Source organism: Denticeps clupeoides, chromosome 8, assembly GCF_900700375.1.
Source record: "Denticeps clupeoides chromosome 8, fDenClu1.1, whole genome shotgun sequence".
NCBI lineage: Eukaryota > Metazoa > Chordata > Actinopteri > Clupeiformes > Denticipitidae > Denticeps > Denticeps clupeoides.
The window spans coordinates 7,478,335-7,501,287 of record NC_041714.1 but is presented as its reverse complement, the minus strand read 5'-3'; the positions used below and the strand labels follow the sequence as shown (position 1 = coordinate 7,501,287).

Here is a 22,953-nt window from a genome sequence, read left to right as displayed (position 1 = left end):
ACTTCTCTGGAACAGGTTACACTATGAGATCGGAAAGCATTTGATCTCCAGCAGAACGATGCTTTTGTTTGAGGAGTCGCATATGCTTGGGAGGTTATTAATGCAGTAGGGCCACTCGTTGATATCCTTTTTTTTTTGTATTAAGAAGGAAGGAAGTCATGTTTGAAATTCCACGTCCTGCTGCGCCACCAGCCCACACGAGACCGGACTCTTAGTCATTTGTGTAACTCCATCCCAGAAGATGAATGGTATTCCAGGCAGATAATTGGTACAGACTTTTGTCCCCCATTTCGGGCTCAGGTTGCATGTGGGAATAATGTAACGCTGGGACACGTAAAAGCCATTCCGTCTCCCCCAGGCCCTTCATAGCGCTGGGCTGCTGTCCCTTGGTCAGACCCCCTCAAGGCCAAACCCGCACTGTGCTTACCAAGCTGCAGAGTGTGTTTTGGGGGGAGTTGTCTGGAAAGCCAGGAGCTACTTGGCAATAAGAGCAGCTGTTAAAACAATCTTTGTGCTGAAAAGCCCGGAGTCGTTCACGTGTTCACCAACAAAGCTACACGGTCAGACCTGACTCTGGTGCTTCTTGAATTCATCTCCAAAGCGTCGGTGTTTGTCAGATGTTGGTCATGTATTTTATAATGGTCTGTAATGATGAAGACATAGACACTTTTGTTTTTAGATTTCTTATATATTTTTTGAAGTTCTTAATGCATTTGAAAGGTTCTTATCCCCACCGGAAGCCTAGCTTGTGCACTTGCTCCTAAGTGCACACTGGGGCTTGATAAGGTCTTTCTTTAAAGGCCCTAACAAGAGACGCTAATGTGAAAGCCTGCTGCCCTTAGGTGGGATGCTAACCCAGATGTTTCCTCTAGTACGGGGGATTAATTGGCTTCTCTTTCTTTTTGCGGAATGAAAGCTGGCCCTGTGTCATAAAGGAGCCCATGCGATTCCCAGACCTCTTGGTGTGAGGATGGTCCAGCCTGTACCCCCCCCCCCCCCCTCTTCCTCCCGAGATAATAAGCGGGTGGGCAGGTAGAGAGTTCTGCAGGCAAGGTCTGCCTCTCTCACCTTCTGCCACCTCCGTGCCGTGCGGCTATAAACCACAGAGATAGAGTCTACTTAATAAACAGAGATAGAGTCTACTTAATAAAAAGGCTTGTGCAGAAATGAGCAAATGACTGTTGTGTGGATCCCATTAACGCTACGACTTGGAGTCGTTATGCCAACTCGTTAATGAGCTGCCTTTTAATACAAAGAGGTGGCAGAAGGCATGGAATTAATGGCTGCTGTTTGAAGGGAGCGCTGCCCTGGCTCGAGTAGAAGGGGTCACCCTGCGGGTGGGGGTGAAGGAGGAGGATGGGGGGGGGCTGTTTGTGTAACTTTCTGCACTGGTGGTTGGTTGGGGGGTGGGGGGGGGGGTAGCGAGGGAAGAGAAAACGTAGTAAAACGCTGCCGCGCGAAGAGCGGTGCTGATTAGAGATCATTAGAGGGAGATGATGGATTCGGGGGGGGGGGGCTCCCCGCGTCGAGCAAGCTTGGGAAACAAGGCGGAGGTGTGCGGCCCGCTGGAACGGTGACGGCGGGTACGGGGTGGCATCCATCATCGTTAATGACCTGTTGTTTCTCTCACTGCCTCTTCCTCCGTCTCCCCTCTCTCTCTCTGCGGCGCGGCCCTGTAATCTGTTCTCCGGCATGCGTAATTAGAGGGCCAGCGCTCGGTTCACACTGCGAGTTTTTGCGAACGGGTCCCTCTTGATGGCCGCCTCTGGGGAATGGCATCTGGATCGGCGGAGCGCTCTCTGTCAATCACTGTCTCCCGGGGCACTGCTCTCGCATCCAGGCAAACGGCGAGATCAGGTACTCGGAGCGGGCGGGGTTTAGCCAGGAACGCGCTGACCCGAGGCAGCCTCGCTCGCCCCTGGGGGGCGGGGGGCCGAGAGAGAGAGGGAGGGAGGGGCAGGCGGCTTCCGTGCTGCTGCTTAACAACAGAGCGATCCACATACACAAACACTAACAGGGGGAGGGCTGAGTATACAGAGAATAAGACAGTAATTACATGTTTCTGTCGAGTGCATGAGGGATCATGCTGTAAAAAAAAAAAAAAAAAAGGATTTGTAGAAACAAAAGGAGCGTTTTGATTGATCACTTGATGTTCACTTAGGTTGACATGGCCTTACACTGGATTTAAACACGTAGGTGTAAAATCATGCTGCGGCGTCTTTCAAAGACTTGATTATAACCGCATTTCACCGCGGCGCCATGGCGGGAAATACCTGAGAGGCAGCGAGAGTAAGAGTGAGAGTTGACTTGGAAGTGGTTGTCATTATCACTCGCTCTCTCATTGCTCCCTGAGTCCGGATCTTCACACAATCACCTACTGCACCGCTGCCATGGTTGTCCTAGCAGGTGAGTAAATGTAACCGTAATCATAAGGTTGCCGGTTCAAATCCCGAGGTGCCACTGGGCAAAGCACAGTCCCCACACACTGCTCCCCGAGCACCCTTCGTGGCTGCCTGCTGCTCATGAATGCAGAGGACACTTTTCGTTGTGTCACCGTGCGCTGTGCTGCATTGCATCACAGTGACAGTCACTTTCACTTCTACAGTGAGCCCGTCATTAGCACAGAGCATGGTCTCTTCATCGCTGTCTCAATAACTGATTTCAATGCAGCCAGTTCTTTTAAGTGCTGACACAGTATCAAAATCTACACTGCATTCCGGCATGTACTAGAGAAGCAGAATACAGTACCGCCTTTGTGGATAGATAATACTTATACTTACTATACTTACTATACTATAAAATTTTAATAATTCCTAATGCTTTCTTGTAATTACTGGTAGTGAATAGTGAGTTATCAGTAGTGAGACCAAACTCCTGGCCTGTATTTTAAATTATATAGGGTGGTAGGGTGGTAGTAGCCTAGTGGGTAACACACTCTCCTATGAACCAGAAGACCCAGGTTCAAATCCCACTTACTACCATTGTGTCCCTGGGCAAGACACTTAACCCTGGGTGTCTCCAGGGGGGACTGTCCCTCTAACTACTGATTATAAGTCTCTCTGGATAAGGGCGTCTGGTAAATACTGTAAATGTTATATTTGCAGACTTTTGCTTGCCAAAGATTACATTTGTATGAAAGCGTAGTAAAATTAATGTGGTCAGGATCAAAAATGACATCAACTGATATTAAGCTCAAGGTCCTCAGTTTTTTTCTGTAATATTATATCTAATAGACTAATGTGGTTGCAATGTACAGAGTACTTCATGCCCTTTTTATTTGTCCCTGTGCAAATCACATTCCTTGGCGATTCTGACCATCTGAGCACTGCAGTTGCAGGTGTCTACATGTCAGATGTGGTTAGCTAAAGTTTTCCATTTAATCACAAGTGCTCAATTATCACAATGTCTTGCATTTCCAGTGGTGATTCCCAACAGGATGTTCCACAAGCACCTCCAGCAGAAGGGATGTCATTGTTCAAATCCTATAATAACAGGGTGCACATCACCTCCTTTTGTTGAGGTGGGTGTTTTGTAAGTGCCGGTATTGTGAGAAACCCGGCTTCTGTGTTCCCTCCTCCTGGCCCCTGTTCCCCTGTCCTGTCTCACTCTGTATCCCTGGCAGACTGTTAATGGGCCAGGACGGGCCTGTTGTTTCCTCCTTTTTGTCCACCTAGATGAATGCCTACTAAAACTGTGCCAAGGACAGGCTGCGCGGAGATGGCTGGAGTTACTCCAGCAACCGTTGGGCTTGGTTTGCTTCTTGTGGGAGTGAGATCAGCGGGGGAAGAAGCTGCAAACTGACTTTCTGCCTCTGTTGCTTTAGCCAGGTGCCCAGTTCAGAGATGGTGATGTTGTGTGTTGTGATTTGTTGAGGGTTTTTTGCGATAAAGTCACAGAATGACACACACCATGGTCAGCGGTGGTTCATCCTGTAAAGCATCGTTCCTGCCACTAACCTTGGCTTTGCCCTTCTCAGGTGGTAAAAGTAGATTTTACGAGTTGTCGCGGCTTTTTATGAGCTGTGCCGCGTGTGACAGACACAGAAATGCTATAAAACAATCTCAAGGAAGCGGAAGCCAAAAGGAGGTAATTTAAAAACCACTCTTCCATTTGAAATATTCACAAGGAGAAAGGAAAGAAAGGGCAAAGGCAGAGAGAGAGAGAGAGAGAGAGAGAGAGACAAACACAGCGGAGGAGAGACTTTCCATGTTTGTATGTACCAGCATCCCTGCGTTGCTCATCGTCAATAATTTATGAATGGATCGGGCTGTTAAATATTCACGATAAGGCGCCTCGGCACCGAGCCTTCCAATCAGCCAGTGTCAGGAACGCGTTCCTCAGGCCATAATGAAGGAATCCGTAAAGCGCCGGATCCCAGAGGACTTCACACATGCTGGATTAGTTCTACACTCGGCATACAGTGGGATATATTTTATGGAGCAGCTTTCTCTCCCGCATGTAATGACTGCTTTATTGTGCTTGTGTGTGTTGGGGATTAGGCTCATAATTATGAATTGATAGGGCATGAATTAGTTATAACGCCGGGGTCTGTTTCCTTTGGCGAGGGTAAACAAGCGGAGGAATTTGTCGGTCCTGATTGCAGCAGCAGGTTGGGCGCTGATGGGCAGCGGCAGCGCCTGATTGGACGTGACACGCAGGAGACAGAGCCGATCCCTGAGCTTTCACTCTGTAGATGCTGGGGTTTGGATGGAATGCTGGGTAACCGGCCAGTAATAACAGCCCCCATAGTGCCAGGCCTGTCTGAAGAATGTAAGACGGGGCTGCAGGACCAAGAGCCTGTCATCCCCAACCCCCTGGCGTTTCTTCCTCTGTGTGCGATGTATGTGTTAAGGTTACTCAGGCTTCAAACAGAGCACCTTACGGCCCCTTTCAGAACGGACGACTCAGCACATTCATCATACTCGAACATATTTTGGGGGTAAAAGCAAACAACAGACCTTGAACAGGAGTCTGGTCTTTGTCTTGCTGGATGAGCCTCAGCAGAGCCTGGGCGAAGGTAAGAAGTGAGGTGAGAAATCCTGGGAAATCTGCCCAATCGACACTCATCCATCCATGCTTTCAGTCCACAGGTCAGGGTTGTATAGAAGCTGGAGCTTTTGCTATCAAATCGTTGAGCACAAGGAAGCAAAGCTCAGCCCATAAGCTGCGATTTCATCTCCGACTGTGTACCACAGTGCAAATCAGGTCTACAAATACAGCACCCTTCCTGAAGAAAGGCAGGCTGGGTGCCAGAGGTGTAGTGAGAGTTCAGGAGGGAAAGCCTGCGGTTGGTAGGGTGGTGACTGGCTGATGCCATCGTGTCTGTAATCTCCTGCTGTAATTAGGGGTCTTGCAGTCAGAGCCGTAGCTTCCTGCAGAGAAGAATCTCTCCGCATTCTTCCCTCCTGCCCCCCGGCTGCTGTTTTGTCTCCAAGCTTTTGCCTTTTGTTGTGTGTTGTTCCAGGTTGCTTCTTTGAACACCTAAAGTCCCTCCTTTTTGTTCATACGGAAGAGCGCGGCTCTACCCGTCGCCTGAGGCGTCGATTGAACTCTACCTGTGCCGGAGCAGTAAGGATTGCCTCAACGAGCTCACTTCCTTGTCAGGCCCACCCCGCTTGTCATCTGGGGGCAAGGCTACCCAACATTGTCCACCTCCAAGGTGGCCCGGCACGGAGAGATTTCTGGTCTCTTTTGTGTGATGTGTATTAGGGATAAGTGGGGAAATCCTCTGGAAATGTTTGCCGAGGCTCTGGTCCTGGCTCGGGCGGAGTCCAGTCTACAGCAGTTCCACCCCCCACCCATTTCCTCTGAGAGACCTCTTTTCACTGGCAATGTGGGAGGCTGCCACTGAGGGCAGGTGAAGGCTGGACTTTTTCCAGCCGCATTTGAATCACTGCCTCCTTGTTCTGGTTAGAATCGGTAAGACTGTGATGCCTTTTTCTTATTGGCCCAGTTATGTGTTTGTTCTTTTGCAGACAGTCAGGCTCTTGAGGGTATTTAATATTTGGGGTCCTTGTGCTTGGCATTGGAGCTTTTCTGGCTTATGCCCCTCAGATATTTTGTTGTTGTTCTACAGAAATCCAGCAGTAGGTACTCACTACATCAGTTTGCTGCAGTTTATCCTAATGCATCATGGTCAGTGTATGACAGAGGCCGAAAACAGCCTATCCACCCTCCTTGAATGAATTCGGCCAAGCCTGACAGATCCAGAGCCCCACATTACGATAGCGTTAGGTCTTTTTTGGTGACCACTGTGCACTGTTGCTGGGCCATGCCTAAAATCATCAAGCTGTTGTCCTCACGCTTTCACAAAGCTGTAGCCACAGATGCGCTGGGACAACCGTAGGTCCATGTTCACCCTCTTAGCTAAGCTTATCAGCTCAAAGCATTGGACCTGACAGGCTCTGTCCCACCTGCAGGGCTGCAGCGTGGAGCTCTGATCTCATTATCCTCTCCGTAGGAGGCAGGAGAGAGCTACGGGCCAGGTTCCACCAACAAGCGACACGGGCGGCATTTTTCTCGCTCATCCCTGTTGAGTAGAACAGAGAGGAACATGGGGAGGAAGGAATCGATTTTCCTCTCCCCTGCTGTTTGCTTTGCCAGTGTTGGGAGCTATAGGGGGCAATGTGACACACACACACACACACACACACACACAAAACAGTGCAAACCTCTGCCTGTAATTAATAGTATCACTCTCTGAAATCCTGGTGATCTTGGAACTGAGAAGTCTCCCTCAAGTCTGGCTCATATTACTAAATTCTAAGATTTTAATCAACCTGTTTCACCAAAGGGTCAGTCATGTAGTAGGAATCTTTTATAACTCAATCACGAGTGGGAAAGTTGTGTAATGTGAACTATACAGCAATCTGGCAACTTTTAAAATCCTGCAGTCTGAACTTAGTTTGGAGTTTGGGGTGAGGCTCACACCGCCCTGTTCATGCAGCCCTGGATACGATCCAGAGTAAAGTTTTCACCTTGTCACCCTCAGGGACATGGTCGTAGCATTTAAAGAAACTGGAAAAACCAAACTCTACCCAGAGCGCCATGGGCAGAGTGGTGTGAGCCATTCCGATCTTCTGAAAAGGAACTTTCATCATGCTGCCCAGTGTGGCAGCAGTCAATAAATACCACTTCCAGAAAAAGTGTGACCTGTCCAGGCGAGATCCTCTGTCTGATGACTGGTGAAATGTGTCAATACCGCATCTTCGGACTATAAACGGAGGCCATCGGTCCCCTGGCGACACCAGTCTGATGCTTCCAGAAAGGCCTAAAGAAAGATGGAATAGAGTCATGGGGGGAAAGGATTGAAAGAGGGAGTTTCGATTGAATGAGTTTCGAAAGTAGGATAGAATGAGTTTAGTGAGAGAGTGCGCCATTGCAGATTCAGTTCTCATGAGGGACAGTCTGAGCAGGTGGAGGAGAGGGAGGGAGGACGAGAGAGAGAGAGGGAGAGGAGATATAGAGAAGGGATCCTTGTCTCTGGGCTTTGAAATTGGCACATTTTCATCTGCCAGCACAGGGGCATCTGGATTTCCACTTCAAAGGCTCGGGTCCGTGGGATGCCTGTGTGACGTGGGGGCCCTGCGAGGATGAAACAGAGAAGACATGATAAGGGCTGCGCCCACCCCCACCCCCCTTTAACTCCTCTTCCCCACTGCTAGCTTACCTAGCGAGAGGCCAGGGCCCAGAACCGGCCTGCTTTTAATTGGGCTCTAAAGGGGTCATTGAAGTTGGATCTCTCATGTCTAAGGCTCCCTTTAATGTGGAAATGGAGGGACCATCGATCCTAACCCCAGAGGAGACCTGCACACAGAGATAGCTCGAGACCATCTGCAGCATTTCAAAAACCTGTCATTCCTTATCAGTCCTGTGGTGACTTGCATAGAGTTTGATGCATGTGTTTAATTTTATTCTTCTTTCTCTCGTGCCATATATAACCATTTGGTTGTATAAGAATAACGGGCCAGCGCCGAAGGTTGAGGGAAAGTTAAACGACTTGGCCAGAACATTATGTGTGAGGGTTCCACAGGCCACGGCGCACATGTCATTAGCTTTCGCCACCATTTGCTGAGTGTGTCAACAAACCGTAAAGCTGCTCCCTAAACAAACGGCACTGGCCGTTACTCTGACTAAGTCCCAGGGCGGAACAGGAGACAAGGCCGACTGGCATTCAGAGCTGGGTCGCAGTGTGAGATGGAAAAAAGAGGGAACAGGGAGTCACATGGAGACAGCTTTCTAAAAGCAAGAGATTGCTTTGGAGTAGAATTTAGAAATTCACTCAAAATATTGAGAAAACCACGAGAAACTCAAATTTGGAAGCACATTAGCATAATGTCGCATAATGAAAGAAGCTGTCAAAGGTCAAAAGATGGAACCGAGCAGAGCTTAGAGACTTTTTGATTAGAAGCTTACCGAGCTTACAACCCCCCCAACCCTTACACCCCAATTTGCGTGCTTTTTAATCCATTAACCCCGGGCGATACACAATTACACAACCTGCCATTTGATACCTTAATCACCCTTGTTGGAAAGGGATTACTGCATAGATTTGGCCTGACTTGAGTTAACAAGCCAGGTCTGCCGGTGCACAGCCATGGCAGTGAGCATTTTCCAGCATGGGAATTCTAGTCCAAAAGTGGAGGCCGTTAATAAAGCAAATGTGCTTTGGTGAATGCCCATGACGGGCTCTCCAACTGGGTGTCAACTAACTCCTGTCGGTTTCAATTGAAGCTTTTTAAGCAAAATTTCATAAGATCCTTCCTCAAGTATTGCAAATACAGCCAGTATCCCGGCATGAATCCTGTTTGGCCTAAGCGGCTGAACAGATGACTTTACAATGTGTCTGTTCGGAAGCATGGTGTGGGACAACCGGTAATGAATAACCAGAGGAGGCTCTTCAGACAGCGAAGGATGTGAGAGAGATATGCAGCGAGCTCTAACATCTCCACCTTGGCCGATTCCATCCCTTGTAAGGGGTGGAATCCCTGGCCCGGTCCCGCCAGGACCTGTGCTTTCTCACTGTCTGACTGCGTGGTGGATGTGGTTTCTGGGCAAGGGATATGAGCCAGTTACACTCAATAAAGTCGTTGTGAAAGAAAAGCGGCCATTCAAGCCAAATAAAGACTTTTCACATGAAAATGCTAACAGTCTGTGTCTGCTTACTAAGACACCTCAGTTCTTCTGAGCCACTTAGACTGCTTGTGTTCATTTTTAACCAGTGGCAATTAGGAGTACTTACTTACTCCCATAGACTTATTCAGTGGTTATGTTATTTACTTTATTCCTTTACTTTACTTTCTCAAGTTACAAGTTGTGCCATTATTGACTTATGAACATTTAGCCTCTGTGTTTTAAAATTTCCCTCCCGTCTTTATCTGCTGGTTGCTATGGAAACTATGGACAATACAGTTTGTCAGAATTCTGCTTGCAGGATTGTGGTTTTGGCCTTCATCTGCTTCATGCTGATTTCTCTTTATTTAACATGTCTAGATGGATCAGCTGCAGACTTGGCAAAAAAATTATGAATTATTAACAGTGAAAAGGGGAAAAAATCTATTACTTAATATCACGATTGATTTTGACTTTTTGAAGGAGTTTATTCATTAAATTTATAATGATAATGATTTTACTGTGTAGAAAATATTTATAGCAATAATCAAAACTCTTTTGGAGCCAACAGCAAATATGCAATTTTACTCATAATGAGATCAGAAATCATGACTGTTCTTTTGATGATTCTGTTCTATTGTCTTAAGTAATTGAATGATATGTGCATATATTCTTGAAGTTTAGACTCACACATCTGTTTTGAGTTTGGGGCTCTGGCGGTATTTGGTCCAAGTTGAAGCTGACTGACCCTAAAGAGACAGATGACCTTAGAAGTGAAATCAGGGGGCATGTTTTTCTGGGACCTTTGTGGCACCACGAAAGATGTCCTAATAACCTTCCCATCAACCCCCTCTCTCTCAGTGCCATGCCTGTGCACCTCTCCCACTCCGCCGCAGTGAAAGGGCTGCCCTTTGCACAAGGCATGCGCTTTCCCAGGGACCCATTGTTCTCTGTCGCTAGGCGACAGCGGGGCCTCGCTCAGTCACCAAGGAGATGGGGGGCCTGGGTATTTCGTTTTGGGTCAGGCGTGATAAAGATGGCACAATGGTAATGGGCGTGTCCAGAACCTCCTCTGTCATTTATTAGGCTATTCTGGGTCCACTTGTCCGCTTTTAGGAACCCCACAGAGGAGGCTGGTAATGGCCTGTCAATCTCAAACAAGGTGGACGAAATAGGAGATCATCTCCTACACCAGCGCATACCTCAACTTACTTTTATGTATTCTGTCCTGCCCTCTGACTTGGACAGAGCTGGACAGTGTCCCGTAACATGCATCAGAGGCTCATGGGAAGCCAACGCAGATTGTGCTACCCCTTGCAGCGAGCTTATTGCGTTCAGTGCAAGAAGGCAAAGCCTCTTTGTGAACATGGCCGAATTCCAATCCGCATTCGTAAGGCCCACCGAGCTTCACTTCAAGAGTCCTGGAGTGGTTTTCAAAATCTGGTCATTGTTGTTGCTCCGCAAGCACTCAGGGGACGACCAAGTGCTGAAATGAGATGTGAAAATGGAGAAAGTAGGAGAGGAGGGGGGGGGGAAAGAAAAACTCCAACGAGCTCTCATTGAGACGAGCTGCACAGTAAACCAACTGTGTGATGCCGCCACTGAAAGCTTTGCCTCCGACCCATTACGCCGCTGGCAGAAGTGAAAAATGCTTCAGTGCAGAGCTCTCTCGTCCCCACTCCAGAGACTACGCTGCAGAGCCGGCAAACTTAACGCTGCTTTATCTGATAATTGTAGGTATGTGAAGGGGAGAGCTTCAGGCTTTGAGTTAATTATTGCACTGTTCTTGCTGTTATTAAGTGTGTCTGATTATATATACCCTTTAAAACGCACCAGGCTGTAATTATGTGGCTTATTTCCACTCTTGAGTTATTTTTCTCTCCTTCCTTTTCTCTCTTGCACAATTGTAACTGCACTGATTTGCTCTTGTCATTTACGTTCATTGAATATTAAATATCATAATAGGATTATGTGTGGGCGGATTAAGAGTCATCTAGCATTGCCAACAGGCAGAAGTGATTCTGTGCTACAGGCGAGGGTGGAAAAGCACTTGTGGGATTTTCATCCAGAACACAAAGCACATGGTGCTCTCGCTCATTTCCTGCATTTGCGTTATTTGATTAAACACGGCGGTTCATCTTGAGTCCACAGCCTCCATCTGCAGTTTGTGTCTTGAACGTAATTAGGATGTGGCAATGGCTTAATTACTCAGACGGCAAACAGAACTCAGGTGCCGGTGAGTCAGAGACCGCGCTGTCTTCCCCACACTGTTTTCTCAAGCCCCTGTCCTGATGCCATCCCTGCGGCCCAGTGGCGGAATTTAGCCTGAGAATCTTCTGCAACCACCAGCCATTCTATGGCAAAACTGTTTGCTCGTTCAGTAATAATCTTCGCGGCGAAGGTAAATTAGCTCATAAACTATTGCTGGATGCTTTCTCGTAATGAGATATGGAGAGCGATGGAATGTTAAACATTCATCGCGGCTGTAGTTAATTTTGGATGCCGCTCGACAGCATGCCTGTGCAAAGTCCCTGTGCTTTATGCATTATGCAGATAAAGTGTTTACTTCAATGCAGCCGGTGTTGGATCGAAAATACCTGTCCTTCACCCACTCGCTAGGATCTGGGCTCCAATGTCTGAGTCACGTCATGACTCACGCCGCAAAGCTTTAGCTTTGATCTTAAAATGATGTGCATCCTTTATTATAAGGAAATAAGAAATCCCTGGTAAGCTAATGAGATCGTGACTAGTTATTTATTCATTGTAGTTTTTCTCACATAATGAAAATGATTTTTTTTCCACTTTTGAGTCTTCCCTGTTATCCAATAACATTTTAGCATCCGAAAAACAAAAACAAATGCTCTGTAAGAGATAAAGTTAATTATTAGGCCTGTCGAAAACAGACACCTTAATAGCTGACATTAATAAAAAAATATTCATTGTGTTACAATAAATGAATGCTGCTGATGCTGCGGGGAGCAAAGGAATGGCAACCAGGAATCAATTGTTCTCTCTTGTTCGCTTGGCATAAACCTGATCAGCATTCTGTCACTTTACCAAGTTTGTCGGGTGACAAGGCACATTCGAGGTCCCGCAGACCTCAAAATGTGATCTTTGATATAAAGGAGAAGGGCTTGGAGTTGGGTAGACCACAGACGCACGGACTGTCACTTTGAAGGCTTCTACCTCTGGAGCAGGAAAGCTGAGCAGATGAATTAATGATGATTGAAATCAGAGCAGGTCTCCACAGACCCCAGCAGCTTGTGACAAGTGACTATCTGCGGGAGAGTCCTGGGGTCTGGAGAAGTGATGCTGGGTTAGTGTTTGCGTGCGTTCCTGATTGATAACCGATTGCTCATGGCTCAAAGAGCGTTACTTCTGTTCCATCGTTCCAGCCACAGTGGAGACGGGGGGCTCAGCAAAGTGAACACTGCAATAAGGACAAGCTTTTTATCCGAGAGGAAACCAAGGAGAGCGCAAGGATTTGCCCCTGCCCCTCTGCATGCCCCAACATGGGGAAAAGTTTAGTCAAAAAACTGCCCAGCTAGCTGTTTGCTCGGAGCATTTAACAATGTGCCGTCACCTTTAGAAATGTGTTGGGTAAGGGTTGTTCTCCTTTTTCCCTTTCCTTTTCCTTCCTTAGTGTCAAACAGAGGGCAAGGACTAGAGGGAGAGTTTCCGACAGCCTTTTGTTCCTCGAATTCACATTTTCCAAACACTTTGTAGTATTAGCCTTGGGAAGGGAGCTCAAAAGGACGCTGGTATGGCTGCAGTGCTTTTAATTACAGACAGAGGAATAGTCTCTTTAAATACTTAGAAATGAGATTGGCCGTATTTTTGGAGTAATGGGGCTGTGGAATTAAGCCAGAGAGCAGCGCAGGAGAAAGCCAATCTCGTGTATTACGTTACGCTGGCAGTGGAAGCCCCCGTGGCCGCGTCTGAAGACAGACCCCTGCGAGACAGAGAGTCTGCTGTGCGCTCCGGCCGGCCTTGGCCAAGCTGGCACTCGGTGTCTGGGCCCAGGTTGAAGGAGTGGAAAAGAGAGGCAGATAGGGAACCGCCGCCTCCTCAGACAAAAGACAAAGTCTGGGGTGAAGTCACGTGAGATCGGGTTATTCTGGCAGGCCCCGAATGCGGTGGTGGTACGGCGCAGGGCCCACGTTAACTGGATTATTAAGTCACACGTGTGGCTCATAACCTTTATTGCAATTATTCGCTTCACTGGCGTTTCTGGTTTAGGTGTGAAGTGGAAGTATTTACATTTACTTCATTTGGTGCAGATGGAGGGCAGCTGGGTAGAGTTCTCTGCTCTCTTGTTCCCCGATGCCCATTCTGAAGTAAACTGGCCTGCAAGACATGTAGGGCATATTTTTTGCACTACATTCACTAGTTCACCAAACGCAATGTCTGAAATAAAGCACAGATAATAAAGCACAGAAAAGGTTGCCGGTTCGAATCCCGATCTGCCAAGGTGCCACTGAGCAAAGCACCGTCCCCACACACTGCTCCCCGGGCGCCTGTCATGGCTGCCGACTGCTCACTCAGGGTGATGGGTTAAATGCAGAGGACAAATTTCACTGTGTGCACCGTGTTCTGCAGTGTATCACATGTGACAGTCACTTCACTTTACTTTAGTTTGGTACCAGCTGTGGTCCCGAGACGACAGTAACAGAGACCACACTTGCGAGTGTGACATATTGACATGACACGGTTTATATTGTCCAGTACTCCAGACCAGAGATGTCAGTCAGCTTCATTAGCTCCTCTTTTATTTTAAACTTTGTTCTTAAAAACATCATTAAAGTTGATCTTCTGGCTGTCAGAAACAATTACACACCAACAAGATGCTTATTACTGGCCAGTAGTCCTTTCTAATTTGTATCTGTTTATTTCTGTATATCCTGATGATAGAATTGATGTGACTTTAGCGAGCATGCAACAATGCACTTTGACTTTTAATGTGCAATGAAAATAGGGCCCATAGTATAAATGTCTTAAATCTATTGCTTCCACCCTGCCGTGTACTGTAGATCCAGCCAGGCTGTTGCTCCCTTTGTCTGAAGTGAGCCAGAAGGAAACCAGCCCCAGAGAAAGGACTCCAATAACACAAATCAGAAATGATGTCAGGATCAGCTGTATTTGCAATTATTCAGCCCCCTTGTGAACATATTGTATTTGCCTCCGGAAAGAGCACCTACATAGCATGAGAAAAACGTTTTCTTTTCTTTTTTCGTGAAGTACTTGGCCAAAAAGCAAAAGGAAATGACTTCCTCTCCTGATAGGAATTTTAGAGAGAGGAAATGTGGTGTGGTAAAGCCTTAAGCAAAAAAAAAAAATTAATTATGGCGAATTAGAGACCACCCCATATCATTTTGCATTATTTGCGCCTGGGATTACAGTTTCTGCTAATTGTCTGAAGTTGCGCTACAGCAGAGACAGCTCTTTGGTTCAAGGCTAAGTTGCCATCAGCGTTGCCACAATTCTGTCAGGGTGTCAGTAGCCTCGAGATGGGCGGTTCTTTTGAAGGCACCCAGTGTGCTGAATGCATCCCGAGATACTTTGTGCTGGAAAAAGAAATGATGGTCCTGGCCTGCAAGGAACAAATAGATTCCCGAAACCCCCAGTACCCCACCCCCTGAGCCCCTCCGGCCCTATGCTGCTAGGTAACCCATCGGCTATCTGTCTTTTCATTCCTCTTTGCAAACAGTGAATGCAAAAGGGGAAGAAGCAAAATCCGTGTGCAAATATTAGCCCAGCGACACAAAGGAATTCCAGACGGCCTTGTCACTCTCACTAACACCCTCCTTCTGCCTTGTACGCCTCCATTCACTACCTTTGCTGCCATTCTTTTGTCATTGTCGTACCATCTCAAACCTATTTTTGTCATTTTTTTTTTATATCATTGCATATCAAGTCCTTGCGTACATGCCCACCCATAGCTCCCATAGAGGTGTGGATCTTCAGCCTGCAGTCGTAAGTGGGCTGATCCATCAGCATCAGGTTCAGCCATGGACTGTTTTACAACATTGAGGACAACTCTTCCTGTGGAAATGATGCTATTCCCTGAGAGGAATGGGTCTCCAGATACCAGGACTGATGGGTGTTGACCTCCGTTCTAAAGTTATGAATGCACTGGGTTTAAATGTCATTCTCATCCATGTCACTGATCCCAGATGGATTGGTCACAGTGGGACCGCTGGACGTCTGTTTGCATGAAGAAGGCAGGGGTTGTGGGGTCAGAGGCTGTGTGAAGGAGGGAGGGAGGGGGGAGAAAGGATGTCCACCGGTAATTCACGGCCCTCGGTGTCTGGGAGGGATTGATATTTTCTCTGTAAACACTCCCATCCGCACATCAACATGGAGCTTTCAGACAGGAACACATTTGCTCAGTAGGGCCAGAGGCTATAAAAGTGCAAAAGGAAAATAAATGTCCCGTACCCCCCAACCCCAAAAGCCCCAAACTCAAGGATGTTCAATTAGTTTCAACTTTATTATCAGTCTGGTATTTCTGGTATTACAGACTTTTTCCGACTTTCGGCCCCTAACCTTTTCCGGCTGCCCTTTATGCCGACTTCCTCCTCCCCAGTGAGGGACTCCTACTTCGTCCTCTGGGTCTGGGAGATCTATCACCTCTCCCGTGTCTCCAGGTTTAAACAGAGGTCAGTTCACGCCGACATGAGCAGGACATGCGGAGTCACCTGTTCTTGTAAAAGATTTACAGACGTCCTAGTAAATATTAACGTCTCTGAACGTTTCTTCGTAAAGAAAACAAATCTCAAATGTTCATCCACTGTTGCTCATCCTCTGATGTTCATCAGGGTCAATTCCAGGTTAGATGATTTAATAAAGCATAGAGTTATGGCTCCATCGGCTGTTGTTGTGTAAATTTACATTGCACTGTGGTAAAAGCCAGCACCAAACGCGCCGTGTCTGAACAACACGTTTCACTCGATTCTGCGTCTCCATCACCCCATCCTCCCCCCGTCTGTCTGTCTTTCAGTATGTGTTCATCAGCGTGACCTGAATCTATATTAGTCATTGTCTCTGTGACTGTGGCACTCTCCCTCTGTGCTGGGCTTTTAATTTCATGCCCCCTGCTCTGGCAGTTGGTCCTCCGGCGAGTGCCAGGCTGGCGCGGTGACACACGACTCCCCAGGGCTCTGTGCCGCGCGCGTTGCTTTGCGTCGGCATCCAATTAGGGCGTCCGGGCGTAAAATGAGCTGCTTTACCTCCACTCTGCCCCGACAGGGCAGTATCAGACAAAGACAAGACGTGGCGCACACGCTCATGCACCATCTGAAACACACACACACACACACACACACACACACACACACACACTGTGGCAGATTGGTCTGTTTACAGCTAAATATTCTAGACGAGGAGCTAAACAAGGGGGCGTCCCAGCAAGGACCTGTGATGAGCATGAACAGCAGGCATCAGAGGTGGAGCTTCACTTACTAGAGACTGAACTCACTGTGCTCAGGTTAAACGCAATTATCAGCCATTGGGCAATTATTATAGTGGGGCAAACGTGTTCAATACCAACACCAGTAGAACACCAGTTTCTCAATCAATTATGTTTTTAACCAGCAACCAGAGACCAACTAAAACAGTTTAATTATCAGATGAATTTTTAACTTGAGTCTGGAGCATTTCTCTAACAGCCTCTGTGGGATGATGTCCAGTCTATGACACAGCCAATCACAAGTGACTTTAAAATGTGCATTGTGAGCGAACTGCAAGATTAAATCATTAGTAAAAAAAAAAAATAGGAGCATTTCAGTTGGTGCCACAAGAGTTTAACACCCAGCCCGAGGCTATTGTTCCTCCAGTTTAAATTTAGTGGGTGTACGCGTAGCATTCGACATAAAAAGCGTTGTTGCCCCGTAAATCAGCAGCTTAGAATGCTCCTCAGTAATTTTGCATTCTTGATGATCTGTGCATAAGCGGCCCGAGTGCCGCTGTGGTTTTGGATTTGTCAGAATGCTTTAATTAGAGAAAACACATACAACAGGCTCTATTCAGATAACTATTCATACCCCGAAACCGCTTTTGCAGTGGAACAATAGCTCATTATGCTGATGGATCTGAGTGGTGATTGATGTATTTACCCCATGTCATTTTTTTTCGTCTTCTAAATAAGCTGTCAAAACTGCACATTTAGCAACTTTAGTGCTGTACTATGCATGTACACACGGCTGAAATGATTTGTGTTTGTGTAAAAATGCATTTTAGGATATGAAAGGGGCTTCCTTGTTATTTTTACTTGATTTGAAAGCAGTACTTTTTTCGGTTGTATTTTGTCAGAGAGAGTGTAACACAGTGAAAATGCATCATGTGCGAAATGGACATTAAGGGAGGGAGCTTTGGGAAAGTGCAGTGAGGCTTGAACATCTCAGAGCAAGATGTGGGAGGCGTTGCAGGAGGTTGGGACTTCAGAAGACATCAATCACGATCCCCACTCATCGAGCGTACATCAAACAGAGGCGCTGTTGCAGATTACTTAGTTATTTCAATACACATATCTGGGAAGCTGGGAACAAAAAAGCTTTAACGCAAAATCTTATCATCTAGATTATATATTAATTCACATTTTTGCTAAATGGATCTTTTAGATCTTTAGGGATGTGTTGAAGAGCCGCAACTTTACCCAGTTTGGGTTGGCCTACACGTAATTGCATTAGTTTTCTGTTTAATACCTTTTTGCAGCCTTTTGTAATGCCCTAACTGTTTTAATCTCATGGATGAAGCGATCGCATTGAGACACTTTGTGTGTTTTAATGCACCGTGCAGCATGGTGGGACATTGTTGGGACATTCGGGCTCCCATTGCTTTCTGGGGAAGGCTGGTGGCTTTTTGAAGACCAGACGTGGGGTGTTTTTGTGAGGGTGACCCCAGTGGTGAGAGAGGTGCCCTGGGGCCCGGAGCTGCTGGGCTGTAATCATCGCCCCTGGCTGGACTACTCCAGGGGTTCATTAGCCGTGACAAACCCTGGTGCCTTCCAGCTCATACCAAAATGCGCATATAATAGCCATATTATAGTGGAGGGTAGTCATTTTAAATGTCAAGCAGTCAATTAAGAAATAATGGAAGGAATAAATGGATATTTGCACCTTCCAGAGGCGACTTTCTGCTTTCTCTCGCTCTGTAAAATATAGTCTGTCACAGCAGCCATCACATCCCTCTGCAGAAGCAGTTAGCTCTCACCCCCAGGCAGCAGAAAATGGCCATGAGAAGACCTCACACATAAAAAGGCGCTCTGTGGCACTCATTAGTGATACCTTGGCTGCACTCTGATATTCTGGTATTGTGCATGAAAGTGAGTCCCACGCCGAGCTTTCATCGGCCCCCTTTTTTTTTAGATTGCTTCGACTGAGGAATGTGCCAGAAGGTGAGGATGCTCTCGTTATTGCAGCCCAGGCCAGGGTTCGGGGAGTGGTTGAGGAGAGCTTCAGGCAAGCTCCTGACTGCTCTGGCTTCAAAGCTGATCCGGCTTCCACTGGCAGAGCCACTCTTTTTAGGTGGGCCTGTGGCTGTGGATTTGTAGCTGGCCTGGAAGCCAAGAGTGAGTCGGAGCTACTGATGTGGGCTGTGGGATCCCACTTATTTAGCCCCGGTGGTATTGTGTCAGGATTACGAGCCAGTTCCAGAGAACCGTTGGGCCAAGCTGACACTTGGATTGGATGCTGTTTGCAGAGTGACCATGATGCTGTGGTTTGGGAGCGCTGGACATGAGCAGGGGGCTGTGTGTGGTTGAGTCGGAGAGAGAGAGCGGTTTGGTGTTGGCCACCGACGGCCTAATTCAGCCTGACTGTCTGTGGCAGGCTGATGCATGCGACTCAAAAAAAAAAAAAAAAAAAACCCTGTGATTTCCTTCATATCCGCAGCCGGTATGTGTGTTTTTGAAGCTGCAGGGTATGCTTTTTATATCTGCCGCGCAACCTAAACACTCTTCTGAAGTGCAAGCGAAACCGTGGAGGCTGACCTTATGCCATTTTCCCTCGATTTTGAAAAACACAATAAGCCCTGCTGGGCTACTGTTAACTCAGCAGAGGGGAGGGGAAAAATGAAAATGGGTTTTGTTTGTCTGGAGGGGAAGTTTGCTTTTCTCGCCCTCCTGCCTCTACTGTTGCAAAAAAGAAAGAAAGAAAGAAAGAATAAATAAAGCTGAAAATGGATGGATGGATGCTGAGCACTGAAGCCCAAAAATCACCCATTGGAAAGGGGAACCTATGAGCTCTGGAAGACAAAGTAAATATTAGCAGCAGGCCCATTGTTGCCCTTGTCCCTGGACGTTGCGCCGACCCCCCCAAACACAGCTGGGACCGAACCCATTGTTCACGGCCCTCCCTCAAGCCTTAGTCACAGTTCCAGCTGGGTACCTTTTGTATCCTAGCAACCACCACCACCTCAGCAATTTCTGTTGATCCACTTCTGGTGTTGAGCCTTTATTGACTCAACCCTCCCCTCCCAGCCCAGACGTTTCTGTTATGTTAGAAATGAAGTGCGGAAATGCTCTATTCATTTTATCATTTATCTGTTTTCTTTGTTGTTGTTGAACATGACAGCTATAAAAATTTCTCTTTTGCTTGTTACTTTTTGCTTTTGCATTTTTTGCTGTTTAAAATATCACACAGCTAAGTCCATCAGAAACCAATCTGAAACAAACAGTTACTATCTGCACCTTTCAAGAGGAAGCCAGGCAGGACTGACCGCAGGGCCGGAGCTCCAGGCAGTGAAGAGACGCCGGTGTCGGGTCACAGGACCTCACCAGCACCGATGGGCGGCCGTTAGACTCCTCATGCATCATTCATGCAGGATTTACATTCTCTCTGAAAGACACGATTAATTATTCATGCAGGTACACAGCGTGGCTGACCTCCGGCATGCATGCGGGCCGGGCGACATGGAGTGCAGAGGCGCTCGCATGCGACACGCCCGCATCGTCTCTGTGAACACATGCAGCCAGTTTACTGGCACTGGTCCATGCGAGCACCCCACCTACATGTCTTTTATAGCTCCTAGTCTTCACGTGACCACGCTTCCGGGGTTCCTCTGTTTGTCACTACAGGTGTCGGGGGCTTTGCTGTAGCTGTTTATGTAACTTCCTCGTGATGCTAGTGCCACTGACTCGACTCTGCTGACGTCAGGCCCCTGTTGTTAGCCCCAGAGCAACGACGCACCATTAAACTTTCACTGTGTGTCCCTTCCTCGCGTCCTCCCACCCTTTTTTTCGTCACACGCCACACAAAGGACCGATTTTTTTAGCGGGGATAGGTGAACACGTGCCCCATGACCTGGCTGAACACCAACAGTGTTCCTATTCAGCGGTCAGTGGCGATAAGGAGCCGGATGGGCCATGGGGGTAGATGAATGGCCGCTGCTCTGATGGCAGGGCACCTCTGTCTGTCGTCACTCACCGAGGTGACACCGGAGCACTGGGGTGTTGCAGAGTTGATGTTATGCATGTGCTGCGGAGATAGGAGCCCCCGGGCTGATACGGGGGAGGAGGAGTTGATTAATGGGGGGGTAGCAGCCCTCTGCCCCTGCATTGGGGGGGTTGAATGAGGGGACCTGCTGGGCCAATAGCAGCGTGAAGCATTTGGGCCCTCAAGGCTGATATCTTTATTTTTTAGGCTTTTATTTATGTCCCTGTACCTTGCTTTATGCTCCCCTATGGGTGCCGGGGGGTGACATAGCCTCCCACTCACTGCTATTCAAGCCTACTGCAGCCTGGCCTTGTGACACCCTAGTTATTTATACCTACGGAGTGAGTAGAAGGTGACTGCAGAAGATGGTGAGAGAAGGAGTGCAGAGGGAGAACTGAGAACTGAAGCACAAAAAGAGACTATAGAGATAAATGTGCCAACGGTGACATCTTTACAAACTGCTCCCTTGTAAACCATCTGAAGGTAATTTGGGTTTAAAGGAAATTATGGTTTCAGCAGACAGCAGGTCTGCAACCCAACAGAATTCATTAAGCCAAATAGCCTGCAGTAGAAGGAAATAATTTCCTTAATTAAAATGGTGTCATCAGCTTTTGAGTGATTATGAGGATGTTGAGAGTTGTTTGGATATGTTTAAATCCTCTGGTTTGAATCAGGTTGTTCACATATAGTACATGTAAAATAACAGAATATGATGATATAGGTCATAGGTTTCCAGAATGTCATTAAAAACGGTAAATATTACTTCCTTGAACCAATTATTGACTATTTTCATGAAGATACTTTTCAGAAGTTGTATCAGGAATGCTTTTTTGGTTGGTGGTAGAGACATATCATTTACATTAACAGCATTTAACAGACGGCCTTATAATCAGGAGTTACAGGGACAGTCCCCCCCAGGAGACACTCAGGGTTAAGTGTCTTGCTCAGGGACACAATGGTAGTAAGTGGAATTTTAACCTGGGTCTTCTGGTTCATAGGCGAGTGTGTTACAAACTAGACTATTACCACCCACATCATAACATATTATTTATCATAAGATATCAGTCGTAATAAAAAAAACGGCTTAGCCTTCTTAATTAAATAAGAATAACAAATTAGATTTTTCATGATATTTTGAGTCTGGACTCTCTGAAAGTGGACATACAAAGGTGATATTATGGGTCAAACTGGCCCGCATGCTTTCGAGTCTACATAACTTTGAATTGCACTCTTGTATTTCCCACAGTATTTTTTTTTATAGACATAATAAGTGAAAAAGCACTTATAGCACTAAAGAAGAAGGTGTTTCTAAGACAGTGCATAGAAAAGACACAAATTGTTGTGGTGATTAAAAAACGAGATTGTGAACCAGTGCTTTACTCATTTCTATGAGACAGAATAAGACGAGCACTGCATTGAGGAAGTGTTGGGGGCGGAGGAGCCTTGAGGGGTGAATCCTGTTATGCTCCCTTCCTTTGTTGTCCTGTCAAGGCCTGCCTTCAGGGCAGGTATTGATTAGTGCAGACCATAAAGCAGCCAAGATCAGCACTAGATAACCATTCAAATGCTGGAATTATGAGAGAGGACCTTTCTCCAGACCTGAGCTCTCACCACATCGGCTTTATTGCGTCTCTGGATGTGAGGCTTTGTCCTTCGCTGCCTCCTGTTAAACTTCACAACCTCCGTCACTCTTTAAAGTCCACGTCGCCATAGTCATGATCCCCCCGCTTCTTCCCCGCAACATAAACTCTCCTCATGGGGGGGAGGTGGGAGGGCGTTCTCAGTAGTGTGTCTTTATTCCTGTGGGAGGGTGGGGCGCGTGGGCCATGGAGATGATTTAACAGTGTCCTAACCAGTGTAGTAGTCACCTTCCCCGCGGCGGTGCTGGGTTTCCACCGTTCCCGCCTTTTTTTCCCCAGCTCCCTCGGCATTTGCTTAATGGATCATAACTATTTCTTACCTGACGGCAGACCATCCCTCTTCCTGCAGAAGTGGGGCAGTTGCTTGAGTGCAGTACTCCACAGTACAAATGAGAAAAAGAACGAGAGGGTCCTGTTAAAGAATCAAGTTGCTCATGAATTATTGTTCTTGTCAGCTCTGAAATGTGCCAATGCAAATAGTTTTCCCTAATGGTGCATCCGTTATTTTTATTATACCAACTCCTGACAAAAAAGGAAGTGAAACAAGAGCTAAAGTCACTTATAAAGAAAGTTTCTAGAGAAACAAATACCTATTTTCCGCTGCACTGGTGCCAGCGCTGACCATGTCAGAACATGTCAAAAAAACACAACTGGTACAAAACAGCAATGGCAGAACACATTGGGATCCTGATATTTCCTTATTGTACTCCTCCCACCCCTCATGACGTCCCTTTTTTTTTCTTTTAGACCATGTTACTTTCTGGTTGTGC

At 47.0% G+C, this 22,953-nt stretch overlaps 1 protein-coding gene across 4 annotated transcripts in view; it reads left to right on the top strand.

The window, feature by feature from the left end:
* slit1a (slit homolog 1a (Drosophila)) overlaps positions 1-22,953 on the top strand; it is an 80,341-nt gene that overhangs the window by 12,770 nt on the left and 44,618 nt on the right. The gene's annotated exons all lie outside the window — the stretch shown is intronic.